Source organism: Mesoplodon bidens, assembly GCF_964165515.1.
Source record: "Mesoplodon bidens genome assembly, chromosome: 5".
Lineage (NCBI taxonomy): Eukaryota > Metazoa > Chordata > Mammalia > Artiodactyla > Ziphiidae > Mesoplodon > Mesoplodon bidens.
Genome location: NC_138161.1, coordinates 59,983,820 through 60,008,655, shown reverse-complemented (window position 1 = coordinate 60,008,655; position 24,836 = coordinate 59,983,820). Strand labels below are relative to the sequence as shown.

Here is a 24,836-nt window from a genome sequence, read left to right as displayed (position 1 = left end):
GACAGTCAGGGCAGAGAGAGCCTTCCACTGGTGGCTGTAGCCTTGCTGCACTCCCCAATCCGAATGGGGTGAACACCCTGGCCCTGCTCACTCCATGCCATAGCCTGGTGGGAGATCAGGGCCAACCAGGCCATGGGAAAAGACTCGGTCTACTCTCACTTTGCCCCAGCTTCTCCCTCCCAGATTCACTTTGTTGTACAACAGAAACTAACAGTATTGTGAAGCAATTATACTCCAATAAATATCTACTAAAAAAAAAAAAAAAGATTCAGTCTAGCTACACAGAGATAGTCCGGGGGGTGCGGGTCTGGGGTGTGATCCAGGTGAGGTGGTGGCAGCCATTGTCAGCAAATGCTGGAGTGGCACTATGAGAGAACTTGCAGTTCTTCTCCCAGCTGAGCGAGAGGGCTCCAGCCCCACGCACTCCACATCGCAGCTTAGCGCTGGATCGGGGGCAGACAGGTCTCAGGAGAAGACTGCTACAGAGGCAGCCCAGATCTCTGGCGGCAGCACAGCCACCTCAATTCCTGCAGCCACAATGCTCCAACCCCCAGCCACAGTCCAGCAGATGCTCTGGCTGTACCCACTCCACATCACAGACTTGTACTAGATCTAGGACGAGCACAACAAGGGAAGGGATGTGACCTTGGGCTATGTCTGAGCAGAGCTACGGGTGCCTACACAGGTGACACATCACTCCTCTGTGAGCACATGGGCCTCACTTCCTTCAGCACTCCCACCGAGGGGCAGGGCATACACTCGAGGGGAATAGAACCTGATCGAGCTTGACCCTCAGGACTTCTACTCCTACAACTGGGGACCATGCCCCACCCCTGACAGGGCAGTGACTGCCAAGGAGCAGAGAGGAAGTCCCGCCTCACACCCTGCACAGGCTTTAGGTCTCCTAACGCCAACCAAGTCCCCTATCAAGGTGATAGCAGCCACCATACTCTGAGGAGAGAAGATATGGCTGGTGTCCATATCAAAACCAGACCTCACAACAAAGACACTGGACACACACAGTCTACACGGGTACTCTCCCACATAAAAACACGCTTTCAAAACCACAATAGATAGTTGTTTCTCCTAAATTCAGAGACAGAGAAAATTAAATAAAATTAAAAGGCAGAAGAACTGGTTCTGATTAAAAGAGTAAGAGAAATCCCCTGAAAGAACAAATAATGAAAGAGAGCTCACCTGTCTACCAGATCTTGAGGTCAAATAGGTGGTAATAAAAATGCCAACTGAATTAAGAAAGATTATCAATATAAATGCAGATTACTGTTAACAAGGAACTAGAAACTATATAGATGAACCAATCAAAAACAGGTAATTCAATTTCTAAGGTAGAAAGCAATCTAGAAGCAATAAATAGCCAACTAAATGACACAGAAAAACAAATAAGTGATCTGGAAGATAGAACAAAGGAGATTCCCAATCAGAACAGCAGACAGAAAGACAAATGAAAAAGAAAAATGAAAGCAACGTATGAGACCTATGGGATAACATAAAGTGTGCCAACCTATGCATAATAGGGGTCCCAGAAGATGAAGAGAGAGAGAAAGGGATCTAAAATGTATTTGAAGAAATTATGGCCCCAAACTTCCCAAACCTAAAGAAGAAAACAGATATCCACATATGGGAAGCACAGAAGGACCCAAACAAGATAAACTCAAACAGACCCACACCAAGACATATTATAATTAAAATGGCAAAAGTTAAAGAGGATCCTCAAGACAGCAAGAGAAAAACAAAGAGTCATTTACAAGGGAACCCCCATAAGGCTATCAGCCAATTTTACTACAGAAACTTTGAAGACCAGAAGGGAGTGGCATGATATATATTCAAAGTCCTGAAAAGGAAAAACCTGCAACCTAGGTACTCTACTCAGCAAGATTATCATTTAGAATATAAGGAGAGATAAAGAATTTCTCAGATAAGCAAAAACTAGAAGAATTCAGCAATACAAAATCTACCCTACAAGAAATATTAAAGGGTCTTCTCTAAATAGAAAAGAAGCACGAATCTACAGGAAAGGTAAAATCACAACAGGAAAGGCCAATATACAGTAAGAATTGAAGGTCACTTAAATAAGTCAGTATGTAGATGAAAAAATGATTAAAAAATTGTAAAACCAATTATAACTACAATTAACAGTAAAAGGATAAGCGTGAAGCTTTAAAATAGGATATCAAAATCACAAAATATGGGGGAGGGAAGCATAAAAATGTAGATCTTTGACAATGTGTTTGAACTTGAATTACTATCAGTTTAAATCAAACAGATATAGTTATGGATCAACAGCTATGAACTCCATGGCAACCACAAATCAAAAACATAATAGATTCACAAAAACCAGAAAGAAAGGAACTCAAGCATACTAAAAAGAGAATCATCAGACCACAAAAGGAAAAATAAAAAGAAAGAACAAATAAGAACTACAAAAACAACTAGAAAACAAGGATTAAAATGCCAATAAGTATATATCTATTAATAATTACTCTAAATGTCAAAAACGAAATGCTCTGATCAACAGACAAAGAGTGGCTGACTGGATAAAAAACAAGAACCTGCAATATGCTGCCTACAAGAGAGTCACTTCAGTGCAAAAGACACATATAAATTGAAAGTTAGGGGATGGAAAAAGATATTTCATGCAAATGGAAACGACAAGAAAGCAGGGGTAGCAAGACTCATATCAGACAAAATAGACTTTAAAACAAAGGCCATAAAAAAAGACAAAGAAGGGCATTATACAATGACAGAGGAATCAATACAAGAAGAGGATATTACACCCATTAACATATACGCACTCAATATAGGAGCACTGAAATATATAAAGCAGATACTAACAGACCTAAAGGGAGAACTTGACAATAATACAGTAACAGTAGGAGACTTTAACACTCCACTGACATCAATGGACCGATCATCCAGAAAGAAAATCAGTTGAGCAACAGAAATGTTAAATGATACAATAGAACAGTTGGATTTAATTTTTATCTGCAGGACACCACATCCAAAAAGAGCAGAATACACATTCTTTTTAAGTGTGCATGGAATATTCTCTGGGATAGACCACATACTAGGTCACAAAACAAGCCTCAACACATTTGAAAGTACAGAAATTATATCAAACATTTTTCCTGACCACAACAGTATAAAACTAGAAGTCAATTATAGAAGGAAAAATGGAACAAACACATGGAGACTAAACAACATTCTACTAAAAAACCAATGGGTCAACATTAAGATCAAAGAAGAAATCAGAAAATACCCTGAGACAAACAAAAATGAAAACACAACTTTACAAAATCTATGGGACTCAGCAAAAGCAGTTCTATGAGGGAAGTTCATAGAGATACAGGCCTTCTTCAAGAAATAAGAAAAATCTCAAATGAACAACCTAATCTACCACCTAAATGAATTAGAAAAAGAACAAACAAGGCCCAAAGACAGCAGAAGAAAGGAAAAAATAAAGATCAGAGAGGAAATAAATAGAGATCAAACAAATAATTCAAAAGATCAATAAAATCAAGAGCTGTTGTTTTTTAGAGATAAACACCATTGACAAACCTCTAGCCAGGCTCACCAAGAGGAAGAGAGAGGACCCAAATAAACAAAATAAGAAATGAAAGAGGAGAAATAACAACTGATACCACAGGAAAACAAAAAATCATAAGAGGATACTACAAATTGGACAATCTAGAAGAAATGGACAAATTTCTAGAAACATACAGCCTGCAAAGACTGAGTCAAGAAGAACAGACAATTTGAACAGACTTATCATTAGAAGTGGAATGGAATCTGTAATAATAATAATTTAAAAAACCCAGCAAACAAAAGTCCAGGACTGGATGGCTTCACTGGGGAATTCTATCAAGCATACAAAAAATTTACACCTATCCTTCTCAAACTACTCCAAAAAACTGAAGAGGAGGGAATACTCCCAAATTCATTCTATGAGGCTACCATCATCCTGATACCAAAGAAATGGAAAGATATCTCATGCTCTTGGATTGAAAGACTTGATATTGTTAAAATGGCCATACTACCTAAAGCAATCTACAGATTTAGTGCAATCCCTAGAAAAATATCCATGACATTTTTCACAGAACCAGAACAAATAATCTTAAAAATTATATGGAACCACAAAACACCCAGAATTGCCAAAGCAATCCTAAGAAAAAAGAACAAAGCTGGGTATAACTCTTCCAGACTTCAGACTATACTACGAAGCTACAGTAATCAAAACAGCATGGTATTGGCACAAAAACAGACACATAGATCAATAGAGCAGAAGAGAGAACCAAGAAATAAACCCACGCAGCTATGGTCAGTTAATCTATGACAAAGGAGGCAAGAGTATACAATGGAGAAAAGACAGTCTCTTCAAAAGTGGTGCGGGGAAAGCTGGACAGCTACATGTAAATCAGTGAGATTAGAACATTCCCTCCCACCATATACAAAAATAAACTCAAAGTGGTTTAAAGACTTAAATGCAAGACATGACACCATAAAACTCCTAGATGAGAACATAAGCAAAACATTCTTTGACAAAAATCATAGCAATATTTTCTTAGATCAGTCTCTCAAGGCAAAAGAAAGAAAAGCAAAAATAAACAAATGGGATCTAATCAAGATTAAAAGCTTCTGCACAGCAAAAGAAACCATCAACAAAACAAAAAGACAACGTACAGAATGCGAGAAAATATTTGCAAATGATGTGAGGGACAAGGGGTTAACATCCAAAATACACAAACAGTGCATACAACTCAATATCAAAAAACAAACAACCTGATACAAAAACTGGGCAGAGGACCTAAACAGACATTTTTCTAAACAAGATATACAGATATATACAGATACAGATATACAGGCACATGAAAAGATGCTCAAAATCACTAATTATTAGAGAAATGCAAATCAAAACCACAATGAGGTATCATCTCACACCAGTCAGAATGGCTATCATCAAAAAGTCTACAAATAATAAATGTTGGAGAGGGTGTGGAGAAAAGGGAACTCTTGGACACTGTTGTTTGGAATGTAAATTGGTGAAACTGCTATGAAAAACAGTATGGAATTTCCTTAAGGAACCAAAAATAGTATTACCATATGATCCAGGAAGTCCACTCCTGGGTATATATCCAGAAAAAAACAAGAAGTCTCATTCGAAAAGATACATGCACCCCGATGTTCACAGCAGTACCGTTTATAATAGCCAAGACATGGAAGCAACCCAAGTGCCCATGAATGGTTGACTGACTTAAGAAGATGTGGTATATTAGTATATATAGTGGACTATTACTCAGCCATAAAAAAGAATGAAATATTGCCATCTGCAGCAACATGGATGGACCTACAAAATATTATGCTCAGTGAAATAAGTCAGACAGAGAAAGACAAATACCATATGATATCACTTATATGTGAAATCTAAAAATTAATACAAATGAATCTAGATATAAAACAAATAGATTCACAGACAGAGAAAACAAACGTAGTTACCAAAGCGGGGGAGGGACAAATCACGAGTATAGGATTAACAGATGCAAACTATTATACATAAAATAGATAAGCACCAAAGATTTACTGTATAGCACATGGAATTATATCCAATATCTTGTAATAACGTATAATGGAATATAATCTGCAAAAAAAAAATCACTATGCTGAACACCTGAAACTAACACAATACTGTAAATCAACTATACTTCAATTTTTTAAAAAGTGAGGAAGATGCAGAGGTGACAGGTAGAGAAGGCAGCTGGAAGGCTGGGGATTGGTTACCTTCAGCAAATAAATTAGTTGGCTGAGCAAGTATCAATAGACAAGTATATTGAGGAGAGTCAGATCCACATTTTTCACCATCTTTTCACTTTCACAAGATTTTCAAACACGGAAACTGGGAAAACTAAAAAGATACTGAGGTGTTGGATTAAAGTTGGAAGTACCTGTATGAACTTATGAATTTTTAAATACATATATATACATAGATATAGAAAAGTTATAGATATATGTAGCAATGAGCACACCAAATCCCCAGATTTTGGCTTTTAAATACCTCCTGCACTAAAAGGAGCCAGGATGCCTTAGAGGAATGGGTAATTGTAAGTCTAGGGCAAGGAAAGAACAAGATGAGCCTGAATCATCTTGTTGTGACAGAAAGTAAAGAAACGCCCAAAGAATGATAGGGACATGTCAATAGGATAAAGAAGTCAGCTTGAAGGAGTTTGCACTGGCCAAATCTAGGACAACTACAGCATCAAAATAAATGATGAAAATATTGGATTGAAACTCAGTGAATAAAATAAGAATCCATAACTTCACCTGATACTAATAAATTAATGTATAAGTAAACAAATGAAAGAGAAGTTCTTCCTTACAGTAGAATTCCAACTGTAAAATGTGAAGGTTTGATGAATAGTATATTGGTGTAACATTCGAATATCTCCCCACTGAATACTAATTAAGTACAAAGAAAAAATGGTGACTTCACAGTGGAGAACTTGGCAGACCAAAATTTGGCCAGAGGATCAAGACTAACATCACCAGCAGTGGGACAGATTGGTATAATATAGCCTCCTAATGTGGTGCAGCATCATTTCTCCTAGTGTACGCCGAGAAGGCAAGGCTTGAGTCGGAGGAAACATCTGACTGATTCAAGTTGAGGGTCATCCTAGTGAGTGAAAAGTCAACGCTTCTTTAAGACTGTCAAGGACACACAACCAGGGAAGGAAGGAGGAAATGTTCCACACTGAAGGAGAACAATGAGATAATGGGTGTTCCTGGAGAGGAATGAGGAAAAAGAGACGATGGGACAATTGGAGAAATTTGAATGGGGTCAGTGGATTGGAGGCTGGTGTTGTGTTGACGCTGATTTTCCAGAATGGAAAGGTAGTACCACAGAAGAGTGTTCCTGTTTTGTGAAAGTAGACAGGGAGTATTTAGGAGTCATGGGTCATGATGCCAGAAAAAAAGACTCTCTCTCTCTCATATATATATATGTATGTATATATACACACTTACACACACATATTTGCACACAGACATATATACATATATAACCAAATAAAAATTATATGTATTTCTCTATAAATATAATTATAAATATACACATATATACACATATACATAGATACGTATGTGTGCTAGAGTTACTAAAATTAGCCTAAATAATAGAGCCCTTAGGGGAATAATCACGAAATGAATTGGTAACTTCTAATATTTTCCCCATCTTTCCTTGTTGTCATTTGGATCAAATGCTCACAAAACCTCATGGACCCATTCTACCTCCTCAGAGTCCCTGAAATACCCCTCTTTGGTTGTCATGTTAGAATGAAAAGCTATGACACTACTCTAGTCTTTCATTTATCTCAATATCTCAATGATCACTGAAAGCCACGAATAGCATTGATTCACACAGCAAGTATTCAAGGAGCACTTACCATGTGCCAGCCTCTGTTCAGGTTCTTGGGCACATCAGTGAACAAGAGGTAAGATCCCCTGCCCTTATGGTGCTTCTTCGTTAGGTGATGTATGTGACATAAGGACAATGGTCTTCTGGTTGGTACCAGGTCACTCAGTTGAGACCATGCCACAACAGTGTTGAGAAAGACTGTGTTCATTCTGACTGAAAGGGAAGCTGTTCATACTGTGGTACAGGCAAAACATTTGCACCAAACCAGGAAACCTTGAGAAACTCTTTTGTAACATAACCAAGTTTCCTTGGTGACCTGCATGGGCTGCACCTCTTCTCTTTCACACTGGGGGAACGCACATGACCTTCAAAACAGTCAGATGCTTCTCAGCACCAGCTGTCCCCTGAGCAGAGCCACATGCTCTGGTGTGTCTGAGGCAAATACATGTTTTCTGGGCTGAAAATCAGAACACTATGGCTTCCTTGTTGTAACTTCCAAATACATGGGCACAGGAGAGATGAGCACAAACCCTTACAAGTGCTTGGTCACTTCTGTCTTGACCTGAGGGTGGCCCTGACAGGTCCTGCTACTGGGGCTTAATGTGCTACCAAGTAAGGAGAAGCAGCACATCTTTGCCTTGGGCCCTGGACAGAGATTGGCAGTGCCAGAATGCTTCTTCTTCTCAGGGTCAGCTTTGGTAGGAGCTTGGGCCTTGCCCTTGAGCCTGGCCTCCCCCTGACCCAGCCTGACATTGGTTTAGCCAGCCTTCCTCTGCATGAGAAATGCACGTTAGGGAGATTGCAGCAGGGGAGATGGGTGCTGGGTGAGAGACTCAGCTAAAGCCTTCTTTACCACAGTGTAGACATTGTGGTTTTGTTGGAATCACATCCAGGTTAATGTGCATTTGATTTTATGAAAAACCCAGGGCCATTTGCCCAGAAGTGAAATGAGTTGACCCAGCTCAGCCACAAATGATAGTTTGGCTAGAGATAAGCTCCTGTAGGGAAGGGGAAAAACCTCCCTTCTCTACCTTTAAAGGCTCTCGAGGGTTTGGTGTGGTAAAAGAGGAAGAACACTGGACACCTGGGCTCTGCTGCTGCTCTACCACCAATGAGCTGTGTGACTGAAGGCCGGCCAGTTCGCCTTGCTGTGCCTCAGTTTCCTCACCTCTAAAATGGATGGTGGTGGGGAACTGATGACCTCTCAAAGCCCTTCCAGCTCAAACATTCTATGATTCTACACAGGACTGTCTACAAAATTTGTGGGGCCCAGTGCAAAATGAAAATGCAGGACCTCTTGCTGAAACTTATTAAGCATTTCAAGACAGCAACAGCATAACACGAAGCCAAGCACAGGGCCCTTTTAAGCACGGGGTCCTGCATGCCTGACCAGATAGCTCACTCAGTAAGCCGTCCTTGATTCTACAGGTGGCCCCTCACTACCCTTTTTTGATCACATATGATGGAGCATCTGCTTAATATCGTGAGGAAAATACGGGCTTTGCAGTTAGAAAGACTTGGTCTATACCAGAAACTAACACAACATTGTAAATCAACTAGACTTGGTCTTTAATCTTGGCCCTATATACTACTGTGTGACCTAGGGTTCCTCACCTAATTGCTCCTTGCCTCAATTTCCTTGTGTGTAAAACAGATGCATCACACCCACCCAGCAGGAAGATTGTGAGCACATACTGGGATTCAGTAAACAGCATCACCAGTGTTTGAAGGTGCCATTAGGCACATTAAACTGAATTCCATCTGAACGAGGGTTTCATGAAGCTGTTGTTTTTTAAGGCAAGGTCATGTGCTGCTAGAGAGACTGTCAGATTCAAAAAGACTTTCTTTTTGCCAAAAAAAGTCACGAGTGGTTTTTTTTTACAGTAACTGCATCTGTGGTGCCCTGCTCCTGGACCACACACTCTACGATGTAGGAAGTCATTCCATTCCCAACTGTAAATTATCTCTTGGGCCTGTTACTTTTTTCACTTAGCTCCCCATCCTTCCACTCGTTTCCCCTACTATTCAGGACTGCATATGACTTTTGAGAAGACCATTTGAGTTTCACATTTGTTTCACGGCTATTCTTGTTCTCATTTGCTTTTACTTCACATGTATCCACACGTGCCGTTTTCCCCTAATCTCCCTCCTGAGGTCTCTCTCTGCATTAATACACTGGAAGCAGAAGTCAGCTTCCACCAGGAGAGGAAATATCATTCATTCACACATCCATCCCTTGGTTCATTCACTCACTCGTTATTTTTTGAGCACTTACTGATAAATTATGACCTTTGAGAAGCTTAAGAACTGATGGGAGAGACGAATGAGTGAAACTTGAAATACAAGGTAAATACTTTAATAAAGGTTGCAGGGCCTGGGCGGGGCAGGGTGGGGGAGTAGGACCCCCGTGAGTTCAGTTTTCACCTGGGTGAGCCAGAGAAGGAACATTTGAGCTGGGTCTTGAAGGGTAAGGAGTTTCCCAGGAAAATATGTGCCCATCTGAAAGGAATCCTGGGGCCTCACTGCTGCTTTGCCACCCCTTCGCTTGTCTCTTGTCATCTCCCTGACACATTTGTTTCAGGACTGTCCTCATGTAGCTCCAGCCTCACAAACTGGGTACACCTGGGCACAGGGTTTCCCCTCCTGCTCTGGTGGATAAGAAAGTGTGGAGGTGAGGCCCCTCTACCCTCCTCTTTGCCTTAGTCATGTGATTCCTCACTCCTCCCCCTTTCTTTCCTTCTCTCTTGGAGGAAGAGGTCTTTTCTCCTTCCAAAGCCAGCCCTTCCACCGAGACTCCAAACCTATCCCACCTCCTCCAAGACTTTGCTTATTACATTTTCCCTCTCATAGCTTCCAAATCTCCTACTTTCGAGCTCCTTTCCCTCTGTCAACAAACAAGTTCCAGTCTCACACAACCTAAAAACAAACACAACCTCTCTGAACCCTGCTATGCCCTCAAGCTATTGTGGTACCGACGGCCTTCCTCTCACTGACACACTTGTTGAGGAAATCGGTTTCTTCTGTCTTAGCCATTACATTCTCACTGCTCCTTCACTCCATACCTCCTAGCAGTCTGGCTTTCAGCCCCTCTACCCCACGAGTCTCATCCTCAAAGGCAGCAGACTGGGCTTCTCTGGTGGCGAAGCGGTTGAGAGTCTGCTAATGCAGGGGACACGGGTTCGAGCCCTGGTCTGGGAGGATCCCACATGCCGCGGAGCAACTAGGCCCGTGAGCCACAGCTACTGAGCCTGTGCATCTGGAACCTGTGCTCCGCAACAAGAGAGGCCGCGATAGTGAGAGGCCTGTGCACCGTGATGAAGAGTGGCCCCCGCTTGCCACAACTAGAGAAAGCCCTCGCGCAGAAACAAAGACCCAACACAGCAAAAAAAAAAAAAAAAAAAAAAGAAAGGCAGCAGACCACCACATCAACATACCCACTGGCCTATCGCCAGCCCTCATTCTTACCGTTCCTGCAGTGCTGAAGCCCTTGAAATGCTACTCCACTGCAGTGCCCCCCTTCCCCTTCTCCCGCCCGCCTCCCTCACCAGCCCCTCTCCTCTCCTCGTGTCACAGACCCCACCCCTCCGTCACCCTGTATTGCCCCTTGGCCTCAGCTATATGACTGACTCCCGAACTCCGTCACTGGGCTCCCCTGCTTGTCTAAGCCTCACGCTCACCTTTCCAACTGTCTCTGTTATACTTCTATTGCGGTGGCTCACTGACACTCACCTGCTGCACTCACCCTTTCCCCCAAAACCGTATATTTCGGTAAGTGATGCTGTCATCATCCCAGCACCCAGAATCAGGATCTGAATATTATTTACTCCTACTCCTCTCTCTCTCTTGCCTCATTTCAAGTTAGGTACCAAATCCTGTGCCCCATCCTTTTGGAATTGTTCCCGACATCTTTGTTATCATCAAAGCGATGGCTTTACCTTACCCTTGGACTACTGTGGTTGCCTGATAATGCACCTCCATGCTTTCCTGACCCAGGTGAATTAATCTTTCTAAAGCTTCCCCATGATGGGTTGCAATCCCCTTCCTTTCTGTATACACTTACATTTGTCTCTGGATATGAACTATTTTTTTCTTATTGGAGTATAGTTGCTTCACAATGTTGTGTTAGTTTCTGCTGTACAGCAAAGTGAATCAGCTATACCTATACATATATCCCCTCCATTTTGGATTTCCTTCCCATTTAGGTCACCACAGAGCACTGAGTAGAGTTCCTTGTGCTATACAGTAGGTTCTCATTAGTTACCTATTTTGTACATAATAGTGTATATATGTCAATTCCAATCTCCCAATTCATCCCACTCTATGTCTGTGTCTCTATTTCTGCTTTTCAAATAGGTTCATCTGTACCATTTTCCTAGATTCCATATATATGCGTTAATATACGACATTTGTTTTTTCTTTCTGACTTACTTCACTCTGTATGACAGTCTCTAGGTCCATCCACGTCTCTGCAAATGGCACAATTTCGTTCCTGCTTATGGCTGAGTAATATTCCACTGTATAGGCAGAACAGTCTTTGACATAAACCGCAGCAAGATCTTTTTTGACCCACCTCCTAGAGTAATGAAGATAAAAACAAAAATAAAAATGGGACCTAATTAAACTTAAAAGCCTTTGCACAGCAAAGGAAACCATAAACAAGAAAAAAGACAGCCCTGAGAATGGGAGAAAATATCTGCAAACAAAGCAACTGACAAGGGATTAATCTCAAAAATATACGAGCAGCTCATGCAGCTCAATATCAAAAAAACAAATAACCCAATCAAAAAATGGGCAGAAGACGTAAATAGACATTTCTCCAAAGAAGACATACAGATGGCCAAGAGGCACATGAAAAGATGCTCAGCATCACTAATTATTAGAGAAATGCAAATCAAAACTACAATGAATTATCACCTCACACTGGTCAGAATGGCCATCATCAAAAAATCTACAAACAACAAATGCTGGAGACAGTGTGGAGAAAAGGGAACCCTCCTGCACTGTTGGTGGGAACTGAGTATTTTTTAAACGACCTCTGATTTTTTCTATTCAACAAATTCTTGATTAGTGCCTAGTATGTGCAAGTCCCTTGGTGAGGAGCTGCAGAAAGAGGAAGATAGAGTCTCTGCCTTCAAGGAGCAGAATCCAACTTTAAGAGAAGACCATTGGGAATAAGATGGAGAATGAGGAGAACTAGAAAAGAAGAGAAAAAAAGCAAAGATGCTTTCAGAAGGGAGAGATCATAGTGTGTGGGCATGTGAGTAAGTGTGTGTCTAGAGTTGTGAAAAGTAGAGGTGGTGTTTAGGAAGATTTTAACTGGGAGAAATGAGAATAGATGCTTTCAGGGGAAGAAAATTTCAACTGTGGTGTAAAGATGGGAAATTACCATGCGTGTTTGGAAAATGGTGAGTAAACCAGATTTGCTGAAGCACAGAAGTCTAGTGGGGTCTAGTCTAATTTTATCTACTTGATAAATATGAAAATCCATGTATTCCTTTAGGAAATATAGAGTAAATGTTATAACTCAGGACTTTGGCTTGTGCTTACATAAACATCTATTTGAGTGCTGTGCATATTTGGTGAGACACACACACACACACACACAGTGTTGGGTAGTGTGGATATAGAGACCTTGCTCTTGAGAAACTCACTCTCTTGAGAGGAGGGGATAATCGCAGCTCTGTGTGGTAAACACCATTAGTACTAGTAGTAAAGATGTGTGCAGTGCCTCTGGCAGCCAGAGGCAGGGAAGGAAATCATGCTGGCATAGATTGTAAGGAAAACTATACAGATAGATAGCATTTGATTTAGGCTTTCAAGAATAAGTAGAGGGCTTCCCTGGTGGCACAGTGGTTAAGAATCTGCCTGCCGATGCAGGGGACACGGGTTCGAGCCCTGGTCTGGGAAGATCCCACATGCTGCAGAGCAACTAAGCCCGTGCGCCACAACTACTGAGCCTGTGCTCTAGAGACCGTGAGCCACAACTACTGAGCCCATGTGCCACAACTATTGAGCTCATGCTCCACAACTACTGAAGCCCATGCGCCTAGAGCCTGTGCTCCACAACAAGAGAAGCCACCGCCATGAGAAGCCCACGCACTGAAACAAAGAGTAGCCCCTGCTCGCCGCAAATAGAGAAACCCCGAGCTCAGCAACGAAGACCCAACCCTGGGGTAGAGTATGACAGTCCTAGAAAGAAGTGGCAAGAAATGAGGTTGGAAAGATAGATTGGTGTTAATTTGTGAAAGGTCTTAAATGCCATATAATATAATGGAGGTTTCTAGGAAGGTAAGAGTTTTATTTTTATTCATTTAATTGGTCTCCTTTTATTCAATGGTACGCATTTATAGTATAGTTCAATAAAAAGCAATAATGTTTACAAGTGACAAAGGAACATTTTCTTTATGAAATTCTAAAACTAAGCTTTGAGGTTAGCTGAACAAAAATTTTCTTATGGAAAAGAGTTCATTCCTATGTATTCCTTCCTTGATTACCAGCTAAATTCCTCTGCCCCCTGCAACTCCTCCACCTCCACCCCCACCGACACTCAAGTCACCCAGGGTTATCCACTGAGCTTTCTGGCTGAGCTGAGCCATGAAGTACAAGGGCTGAGCTCTGTGTAAAGGTGGACCAGGTCCCTCAGAGACAATAACCAGGCACTGATCACTTGTTTAGCTTACAGCTAGGTATGGGTTCTCAGGAAAGACTGGCTCTGGTCCGGGACTAATACATGATGTTTGTGGACAGAAGTCAGGGGATCACTTTTTCTAAGCCATATTCATGTTGGTAAAACTGAGTACATATTAGCATTACTTAATTCAATACTTTCCCCCCACACTCTTGCATTATGAATTCCTGCCCAACTCCCAGAATTGGGTTTTATCACCACTTCATGATCAGACGGTTGATAATTCGCTGGAAATGACTCAGGAAACACAAGACCTCCTAAGCCTAGTTTCAACCTTCTCAACTAAGGTATCTGCCCAGAAATTATCTTCCAAAGTATAGGGGATAAAGTATGTTATAGGGCAGATCCTTCATTTAGATAAAACAAGGCTGATACCAAAGACTCTATACTAGTGGTGTTCAAAACTCTGAGTTCAGAGGACATTTCCAAATACTGGAATTTTCGATGGCACACCTAAAGGAATTAAATGGAACCCACTGTCATCATTATACTACAGTGGCATTTCTACATCAAAGTAAAAAAGATACAATCTGGGGAGATCATCAAGATGGCACAGGAGTAAGACGTGGAGATCACCTTCCTCCCCACAAATACACCAGAAATACATCTACATGTGGAACAACTCCTACAGAACACCTACTGAACACTGGCAGAAGACCTCAGACTCCCCAAAAGGCAAGAAACTCCCCACGTACCTGGCCGTGTGGCTGACATGGTCTTAGTGCTCCAGCCGGGTGTCAGGCCTGTGCCTCTGAGGTGGGAGAGCGGAGTTCAGGACATTGGCCACCAGAGACCACCCAGCTCTACGTAATATCAAACGGCAAAAGCTCTCACAGAGATTTCCATCTCAATGCTAAGGCCCAGCTCCACTGAACAACCAGCAAGCTACAGTGCTGGACACCCTATGCCAAACAACTAGCAAGACAGGAACACAACCCCACCCATTAGCAGAGAGGCTGCCTAAAATCATAATAAGGCCACAGACACCCCCAAACACACCACTGGATGCGTTCCTGTGTACCAGAAACACAAGATCCAGCCTCATCCACCAGAATACAGGCACTAGTCCCCTCCACCAGGAAGCCTACACAACCCACTGAACCAACCTAGCCACTGGGGGCAGACACCAAAAACAACGGGAACTACGAACCTGCAGCCTGCAAAAAGGAGACCCCAAACACAGTAAGTAAAGCAAAATGAGAAGACCACAGCAGATGAAGGAGCAAGGTAAAAACCCACCAGACCAAACAAATGAAGAGGAAACAGGCAGTCTACCTGAAAAAGAATTCAGAGTAATGATAGTAAAGATGATCCAAGATTCTATTTCCAAGATCCAAAATCTTGGAAATAGAATAGACAAAATGCAAGAAACAGTTAACAAGGACCTAGAAGAACTAAAGAGCAAATAAACAATGAGGAACAACACAATAAATGAAATTAAAAATTCTCTAGAAGGAATCAATAGCAGAATAACTGAGGCAGAAGAACGGATAAGTGACCTGGGAGACAAAATAGTGGAAATAACTACAGCAGAGCAGAATAAAGAAAAAAGAATGAAAAGAATTGAGGACAGTTTTAGAGACTTCTGGGACAACATTAAATGCACCAACATTTGAATTATAGGGGTCCCAGAAGAAGAAGAGAAAAAGAAAGGGACTGAGAAAACATTTGAACAGATTATAGTTGAAACCTTCCCTAATAGGGGAAAGGAAATAGTCAATCAAGTCTAGGAAGCACAGAGAGTCCCATACAGGATAAATCCAAGGAGAAACACGCCAAGACACATATTATTCATACTATCAAAAATTAAATACAAAGAAAAAATATCAAAAGCAGCAAGGGAAAAGCAACAAATAACATGCAAGGGAATCCCCATAAGGTTAACAGCTGATCTTTCAGCAGAAACTCTGAAAGCCAGAAGGGAGTGGCAGGACATATTTAAACTGATGAAAGGGAAAAACCGACAACCAAGATTACTCTACCCAGCAAGGATCTCATTCAGATTCGATGGAGAAATTAAAACCTTTACAGACAAGCAAAAGCTAAGAGAATTCAGCACCACCAAACCAGCTTTATAAAAAATGCTAAAGGAACTTCTCTACATAGGAAACATAAGAGAAGGAAAAGATCTACAATAACTAACCCAAAACAATTAAGAAAATGGTAATAGGAACATACATATTGATAATTACCTTAAATGTAAATGTATTAAATGCTCCCACCAAAAGACAAAGACTGGTTGAATGGATACAAAAACAAGACTTGCAGGGGCTTCCCTGGTGGCGCAGTGGTTGAGAGTCTGCCTGCCGATGCAGGGGACACGGGTTCGTACCCCGGTCCAGGAAGATCCCACATGCTGTGAGTGGCGAGGCCCGTGAGCCATGGCTGCTGAGCCTGCGCGTCCGGAGCCTGTGCTCCGTGACGGGAGAGGCCGCAACAGTGAGAGGCCTGCATACCGCAAAAAAAAAAAAAAAAAAACAGACCTGCATATATGCTGTCTACAAGAGACAAGCTTCAGACCTAGGGACACACACAGACTGATAGTGAGGGGATGGAAAAAGATATTCCACGCAAATGGAAATAAAAAGAAAGCTGGAGTAGCAATTCTCATATCAGACAAAACAGACTTTAAAATAAAGACTATTACAAGAGACAAAGAAGAACACTACATAATGATCAAAGGATCAGTCCAAGAATAAGATATAACAATTGTAAATATTTATGCACCCAACATAGGAGCACCTCAGTACATAAGGAAAATGCTAACAGCCATAAAAGGGGAAATCGACAGTAACACAATCATACAATGGGACTTTAACACCCCACTTTCACCAATGAACAGATCATCAAAATGAAAATAAATAAGGAAACACAAGCTTTAAATGATACATTAAACAAGATGGTCTTGATATTTATAGGACATTCCATCCAAAAACAACAGAATACACTTTTTTCTCAAGTGCTCATGGAACATTCTCCAGGATCGATCATATCTTGGGTCACAAATCAAGCTATGGTACACTTAAGAAAATTGAAATCATGTCAAGTATCTTTTCCAACCACAATGCTATGAGACTAGATATCAATTACAGGAAAAAAACTGTAAAAAATTCAAACACATGAAGGCTAAACAATACACTACTTAATAACCAAGAGATCACTGAAGAAATCAAAGAGGAAATCAAAAAATACCAAGAAACAAATGACAATGAAAACACGACGACCCAAAACCTGTGGGATGCAGCAAAAGCTGTTCTAAGAGGGAAGTTTATAGCAATACAATACTACCTCAAGAAACAAGAAACAACTCAAATAAACACCCTAACCTTACACTTAAAGCAATTAGAGAAAGAAGAACAAAAAACCCCCAAAGTTTTCAGAAGGAAAGAAATCATAACAATCAGATCAGAAATAAATGAAAAAGAAATGAAGGAAATGATAGCAAAGATGAACAAAATAAAAGCTGGTTCTTAGAGAAGATAAACAAAAATGATAAACCATTGGCCAGAATCATCAAGGAAAAAAGGGAGAAGACTCAAATCAATAGAATCAGAAATGAAACAGGAAAAGTAACAACTGACACTGCAGAAATACAAAGGATCATGAGAGATTACTACAAGCAACTCTATGCAAATAAAATGGAGAACCTGGAAGAAATGGACAAATTCTTAGAAAAGCACAAACTTCCGAGACTGAACCAGGAAGAAATAGAAAATATGAACAGACCAATCACAAGCACTGAAATTGAAACTGTGATTAAAAATCTTCCAACAAACAAAAATCCAGGACCACATGGCTTCACAGCTGAATTCTAACAAACACTTAGAGAAGAGCTAACACCTATCCTTCTCAAACTCTTCCAAAATATAGCAGAGGGACAACACTCCCAAACTCATTCTACGAGGCCACCATCACCCTGATACCAAAACCAGACAAAGATGTCACAAAGAAAGAAAACTACAGACCAATATCACCGATGAACATAGATGCAAAAATTCTCAACAAAATACTATCAAGCAGAATCCAATAGCACATTAAAAGGATCATATACCCTGATCAGGTGGGGTTTATCCCAGGAATGTAAGGATTCTTCAATATACACAAATCAATCAATGTGATACACCATATTAACAAACTGAAGGAGAAAAACCATATGATCATCTCAATAGATGCAGAAAAAGCTTTCGACAAAAATCAACACCCATTTATGATAAAAACCCTCCAGAAAGTAGGCATAGGGGGAACTTTCCTCAACATAATAAAGGCCATATATGACAAATCCACAGCCAACATCATTCTCAGTGGTGAAAAACTGAAACCATTTCCTCTAAGATCAGGAACAAGACAAGGTTGTCCACTCTCATCACTATTATTCAATATAGTTTTGGAAGTCCTAGCCACAACAATCAGAGAAGAAAAAGAAATAAAAGAAATCCAAATCAGAAAAGAAGAAGTAAAGCTGTCGCTATTTGCAGATAACATACTATACATAGAGAATCCTAAAGATGCCACCAGAAAACTACTAGAGCTAATCACTGAATTTGGTAAAGTAGCAGGATACAAAATTAATGCACAGAAATCTCTTGCATTCCTGTACACTAATGATGAAAAATCTGAAAGAGAAATTAAGGAAACACTCCCATTTACCACTGCAACAAAAAGAATAAAATACCTAGGAACAAACCTACCTAAGGAGACAAAAGACGTGTATGCAGAAAACTATAAGACACTCATGAAAGAAATTAAAGATGATACAAATAGATGGGGAGATATACCCATGTTCTTGGATTGGAAGAATTAACGTTGTGAAAATGACTATACTACCCAAAGCAATCTACAGACTCAGTGCAATCCCTATCAAACTACCACTGGCATTTTTCACAGAACTAGAACAAAAAATTTCACAATTTGTATGGAAACACAAAAGACCCCGAATAGCCAAAGCAATCTTGAGAACGAAAAATGGAGCTGGAGGAATCAGGCTCCCTGACTTCAGACTATACTACAAAGCTGCAGTAATCAAGACAGTATGGTACTCGCACAAAAACAGAAAGATAGATCAATGCAACAGGATAGAAAGCCCAGAGATAAACCCACGCACATATGGTCACCTTATTGTTCATAAAGGAGGCAAGAATATACATTGTAAAAAAGACAGCCTCTTCAATAAGTGATGCTGGGAAAACTGGACAGCTACATGTAAAAGAATGAAATTAGAACACTCCCTAACACCATACACAAAAATAAACTCAAAATGGATTAGAGACCTAACTGTAAGGCCAGACAGTATAAAACTCTTAGAGGAAAACATAGGCAGAACATTCTATGACATAAATCAAAAGCAAGATCCTTTTTGACCCACCTCCTAGAGAAATGGAAATAAAAACAAAAATAAACAAATAGGACCTAATGAAACTTCAAAGCTTTTGCACAGCAAAGGAAACCATAAATAAGACGAAAAGACAACCCTGAGAATGGGAGAAAATATTTGCAAATGAAGCAACTGACAAAGGAGTAATCTCCAAAATTTACAAGCAGCTCATGCAGCTCAATAGCAAAAAAACAAACAACCCAATTGAAAAATAGGCAGAAGACCTAAATAGACATTTCTCCAAAGAAGATATACAGATTGCCAACAAACACATGAAAGGATGCTCAACATCACTAATCATTTGAGAAATGAAAATCAAAACTACAATGAGGTATCACCTCACACTGGTCAGAATGGCCATCGTCAAAAAATCTACAAACAATACATGCTGGAGAGGGTGTGGAGAAAAGGGAACACTCTTGCACTCTTGGTGGGAATGTACATTGATACAGCCATTATGGAGAACAGTATGGAGGTTCCTTAAAACACTAAAAATAGAACTACCATACGACCCAGCAATCCCACTACTGGGCATATACCCTGAGAAAACCATAGTTCAAAAGGAGTCATGTACCACAATGTTCATTGCAGCTCTATTTACAATAGCCAGGACATGGAAGCAACCTAAGTGTCCATCAACAGAGGAATGGATAAAGAAGATGTGGCACATATATACAATGGAATATTATTCAGCCATAAAAAGAAATGAAATTTCTTTTTGTAGTTATTTGTAGTGAGGTGGATGAACCTAGAGTCTGTCATACAGAGTGAAGTAAGTCAGAAAGACAAAAACAAAGACCATATGCTAATACATATATATGGAATCTAAAAAAAATTTTTTTTAAATGGTTCTGAAGAACCTAGGGGCAGGACAGGAATAAACACGCAGATGCAGAGAATGGGCTTGAGGACAAAGGGAAGGGGAAGCGTAAGCTGGGACGAAGTGAGAGAGTGGCATGGACTTATATATACAACCAAATGTAAAATAAATAGCTAGTGGGAAGCAGCCGCATAGCACAGGGAGATCAACTCAGTGCTTTGTGACCACCTAGAGGGGCGGGATAGGGAGGGCGGGAGGGAGATGCAAGAGGGAGGAGATATGGTGATAAATGTATATGTATAGGTGATTCACTTTGTTATAAAGCAGAAACTAACACACCATTATAAAGCAATTATATTCCAATAAAGATGTCAAAAAAAAAAAAAAAGAGTCATGTAGCACAGTGTTCATTGGAACGCTATTTACAATAGCCAGGATGTGGAAGCAATCTAAGTGTCCATCGACAGAGGAATGGATAAAGATGTGGCACATATATACAATGGAATATTACTCAGCCATAAAAAGAAATAAAATTGAGTTAATTGTAGTGAGGTGGATGGACCTAGAGACTGTCATACAGAGTGAAGTAAGTCAGAAAGAGAAAAATAAATACCGTATGCTAACACATATATATGGAATCTATATATGTATATAGTGTATATGTATATAGTGTATACATATATACACTAATATGTATAAAATGGATAACTAATAAGAACCTGCTGTATAAAAAATAAATTAATTAAATTCAAAAAAAAAAGAAATATTTTAGCTCTCTTTTGCTGTGTATTACTAACTCTGCCCTAACCGCAACTCTCATTTCCTTTAGTTGTAGAGGCTCTTGTGACTGCTTCTCTACATGTGACTGCTCGTTTTTTTGTGCTTTTTTTGCGGTACGCGGGCCTCTCACTGTTGTGGCCTCTCCCGTTGCGGAGCACAGGCTCCGGAAGCGCAGGCCCAGCGGCCATGGCTCATAGGCCTAGCCGCTCTGCGGCATGTGGGATCTTCCCGGGCCGGGGCACGAACCCGTGTCCCCTGCATCGGCAGGCGGACTCTCAACCACTGTGCTACCAGGGAAGCCCCTGCTCCTTCTTATTTTAAAAGTCAGTGCTTCTGTGATGTTTCCCCCCCTCCTGTTAACATTTCTATTTATTCATTCTTAAAGCCACAAGCGTTCACAAAATGCTAGCTGATCAATTGAAAATTATTGTTTATTCCTTTAGTATTTGCGCTAACTATAAATGTACCCTAGGCATTTTAATTTCAGTTTGGGGGCTTATTTTGGAGAACAATTGTTATTTTGTCAGAATTATATTTGCATCTTATTTTTTTCTTTATTCTTAAATCTGATTTTATGATTGAAGACAGAAAGTCATCTTTTTTAAAATTAATTAATTAATTAATTTTGGTTGTGCTGGGTCTTGGTTGCAGCAGGTGGGCTCCTTAGTTGTGGCTTGCCAGGTCCTTAGCTGCAGCATGTAGCCTCCTTAGTTGCGGCTCCAGGGCTCCTTAGTTGTGGCATGAGAACTCTTAGCTGAGGCATGCATGTGGGATCTAGTTCCCTGACCAGGGATTGAACCCTGAACCCCTGCATTGGGAGCACAGAGTCCTGTCCACTGTGCCACCAGAGAAGTCCCCAGAAGGTCTTCTTAAAGGAGTGCTTTCCCCCATAAAAATATTTATTTTAGCAAGAGCAAATAAAGATTTAAATGAGAAGAGCCTTCAACTGACCTTCAACTGATGGTCACAATAAAATTAAAAAAAAAAAAAGGTTCTGAAGAACCTAGGGGCAGGACAGGAATAAAGATGCAGATGTAGAGAATGGACTTGAGGACACGGGGAGGGGGAAGGGCAAGCTGGGATGAAGTGAGAGAGTAGCATTGACATATATACACCACCAAATGTAAAATAGATCGCTAGTGGGAAGCAGCCGCATAGCACAGGCAGATCAGCTCGGTGCTTTGTGACCACCTAGAGGGGTGGGATAGGGAGAGTGGGAGGGAGATGCAAGAGGGAGGAGATATGGGGATATATGTGTACGTATAGCTGATTCACTTTGTTATAAAGCAGAAACTAACACACCATTGTAAAGCAATTATACTCTAATAAAGGTGTTAAAAAAAAGATACAATCTATGTCACCCGAGAGAAAGGTCACAATTAATTAATTAATTAATTAGAATTTAATTAATTAATTAATTTATTTATTTTTGGCCATGTTGGGTCTTTGTTGCTGCCTGAGGGCTTTCTCTAGTTGTGGCGAGTGTGGGCTACTCTTTGTTGCGGTGTGTGGGCTTCTCAGTGCAGTGGCTTCTCTTGTTGCAGAGCATGGGCTCTAGGCACATGGGCTTTAGTAGTTGTGGCACATGGGCTCAGCAGTTGTGGCTCATAGGCTCCAGAGCATGGGCTCAGTAGTCGTGGCACACGGGCTTAGTTGCTCCGCATGTGGGAACCACACGGGCGTATGGGATCTTCCCGGACCAGGGCTCGAACCCGTGTCCTCTGCATTGGCAGGCGATGCTTAACCACTGCGCCACCAGGGAAGTCCAACAATTTAAAAGTTAGACAATACTCCCACGATTTGCTCAGGAAGAGCAAAATGCTGTAGTATATGCCACAGATTAGGATTACCAGATAAAATACAGGACACCCAGTTAACTCTGAATTTTAGTTAGTGAATTTTTTTTAGTATAAGTCTTTGTCCTATGCTAAATTCACTTATCTGAAATTTAAATTTAACTGTGAATCCTCTATTTTTATTTGCTCAGTCTGGCAACACTACCCCAGAGAGAGTGTGAGATGGGAATCTTCATTTATTCAGTCAGCATCTGTGCCCATGGTGTAAACAGCTTGCCTCTCTGGATATGACTGTTGTTAAAGATGCATACAACATGGCCCCTTGACTCATGACAACTACATCAGCTAGTGTTCAACTGAAGAAATCATGATCTGCTTTCATGCTGGAGGGGGTGAAAGATTATCTGAAATGGACTTACTAAGAGATGTTGGTCTCTGATGCAGTAACTTTCTTAAGCACTTTTTTCATTTGACATATTAATTGAGCATCTGAACTGTTCTAGGCATTTAGGTCAGAATGAGGAACTGAATAGCTTCTTGTTAGAACAAGGAACTAAACATTCCTGTTCTTGTGATGCCTACATGCTCATAGGGGGAGAGTTTCCATGCCAATTTTAATATCCTTCATTTTTATTCTAGAGTTGACCTGAGTTAGATGTGACTCCATGTACTGGCTTTATCACACTTGAGTACCTTGTCACTATTTGAATACATCTGCTTACTGCCCTGATCATGTTTTCTTATATATTCCTGAGGCAAAATTCTTGTTATGCCAGCATCTCTTACAGTAGATTTTATGAGAAGAGATAGCAATAAATACTGGTGTAAAAGAGAGAAAGCTTTCAGGACCATTATTCTCCTGAGAACTTTTTGTTTCTTGGCAAGTGTGCATCTCTGTATGTGTGTTTTTGTGAGTGTATCTGGGTGCACAGATGATGTGTCTCTTGAAAATGTCAGGTGTAGATAGACTATCTCCTTTCTGAGTGAACCCTAATTTTAAAAAACATTTTCTTGACCAGTTTAGTCGCAAAAGCAAACACTTGAAAGAGTCCACTAACAACTTCTTGGGCAGAAAAGGTGGCCCCTGCTCGGAGCTTGGTTCAGCGGCAGACACTGAAATGTGGCTTGGCTCTGTCCCTTGGCTTAGTACTAGGGTGTTATGTTCCACTAGAGGCCCTGGTACCTTTTCAGAAAGGCGCCGAATCAGGCACAGACTTGCTGGCAGCCACGGCAGAGGGATTTTACTGATCCATGCCCGGATCTCAGGAGGTAACTGGCAAGAGAGAAGAAAGCAAAACAAGCAACCAAATCCCTATACACCTTATAAATTTGACTTGGAAATTTTGCCTCAAGGCTGTCAAAGAGCAGGAATAATGATTTCACTTTCTCCAAGGTCAGTTCTTGGGCATTGAGTCTTTAATGTAGAAAAAATATATATCCAATTATCTGATTATCAACTTTTTTTTTTTTTTTAAGGCTTGCCATTCTCAGGTTCAAGTGACTCTGTGCCTTGAAAATAAATTTAGGTTATGCCACTCCTGGCCAAAACTATGCCTTCAGGTCACATGACTTGCTTCCAAGTTAGGGGCAAAGCCTTGAAATCATGTGCATCTACTTTGCTGTAAGACGTTTCTTTGATAATTTGAATCTCTTCTGCCAGGGATAAGTCGATTTGTCTCCATTCTGTCTGAGGTTGTGAAGCTGGGATTCCACTGGCGAGCTGGAATGTAGATTAGGTTCTGCTTGGCTTCTAACTAAACCAGGAGCCATTAGAGAGTAATCTGGGTACAGCCTCTTGCTGCCCTCTGGTGGAGAGGTGGGTATTGAGCAAGCCATAACTGCGGACTGTGGATTTCCTCAGCAAATGCTGTTAAGGTGTCTGTGTAAAGGTCCGTGGGGAATAATTACACTTAAAGCTATTAAGTTATACTCTATTGTGAAGCTAAATGTTATAATAA

At 40.7% G+C, this 24,836-nt stretch overlaps 1 long non-coding RNA gene across 1 annotated transcript in view; it reads right to left on the bottom strand.

The window, feature by feature from the left end:
- Positions 1–11,675: 11,675 nt before the first annotated feature.
- The window catches only part of LOC308618220, a 27,729-nt gene continuing 14,568 nt past the window's right edge, over positions 11,676–24,836 (bottom strand). The window contains exon 3 of the long non-coding RNA XR_014015977.1: positions 11,676–11,996. This is a non-coding gene — a long non-coding RNA (uncharacterized lncRNA). The remainder of the gene's footprint in view (positions 11,997–24,836) is intronic.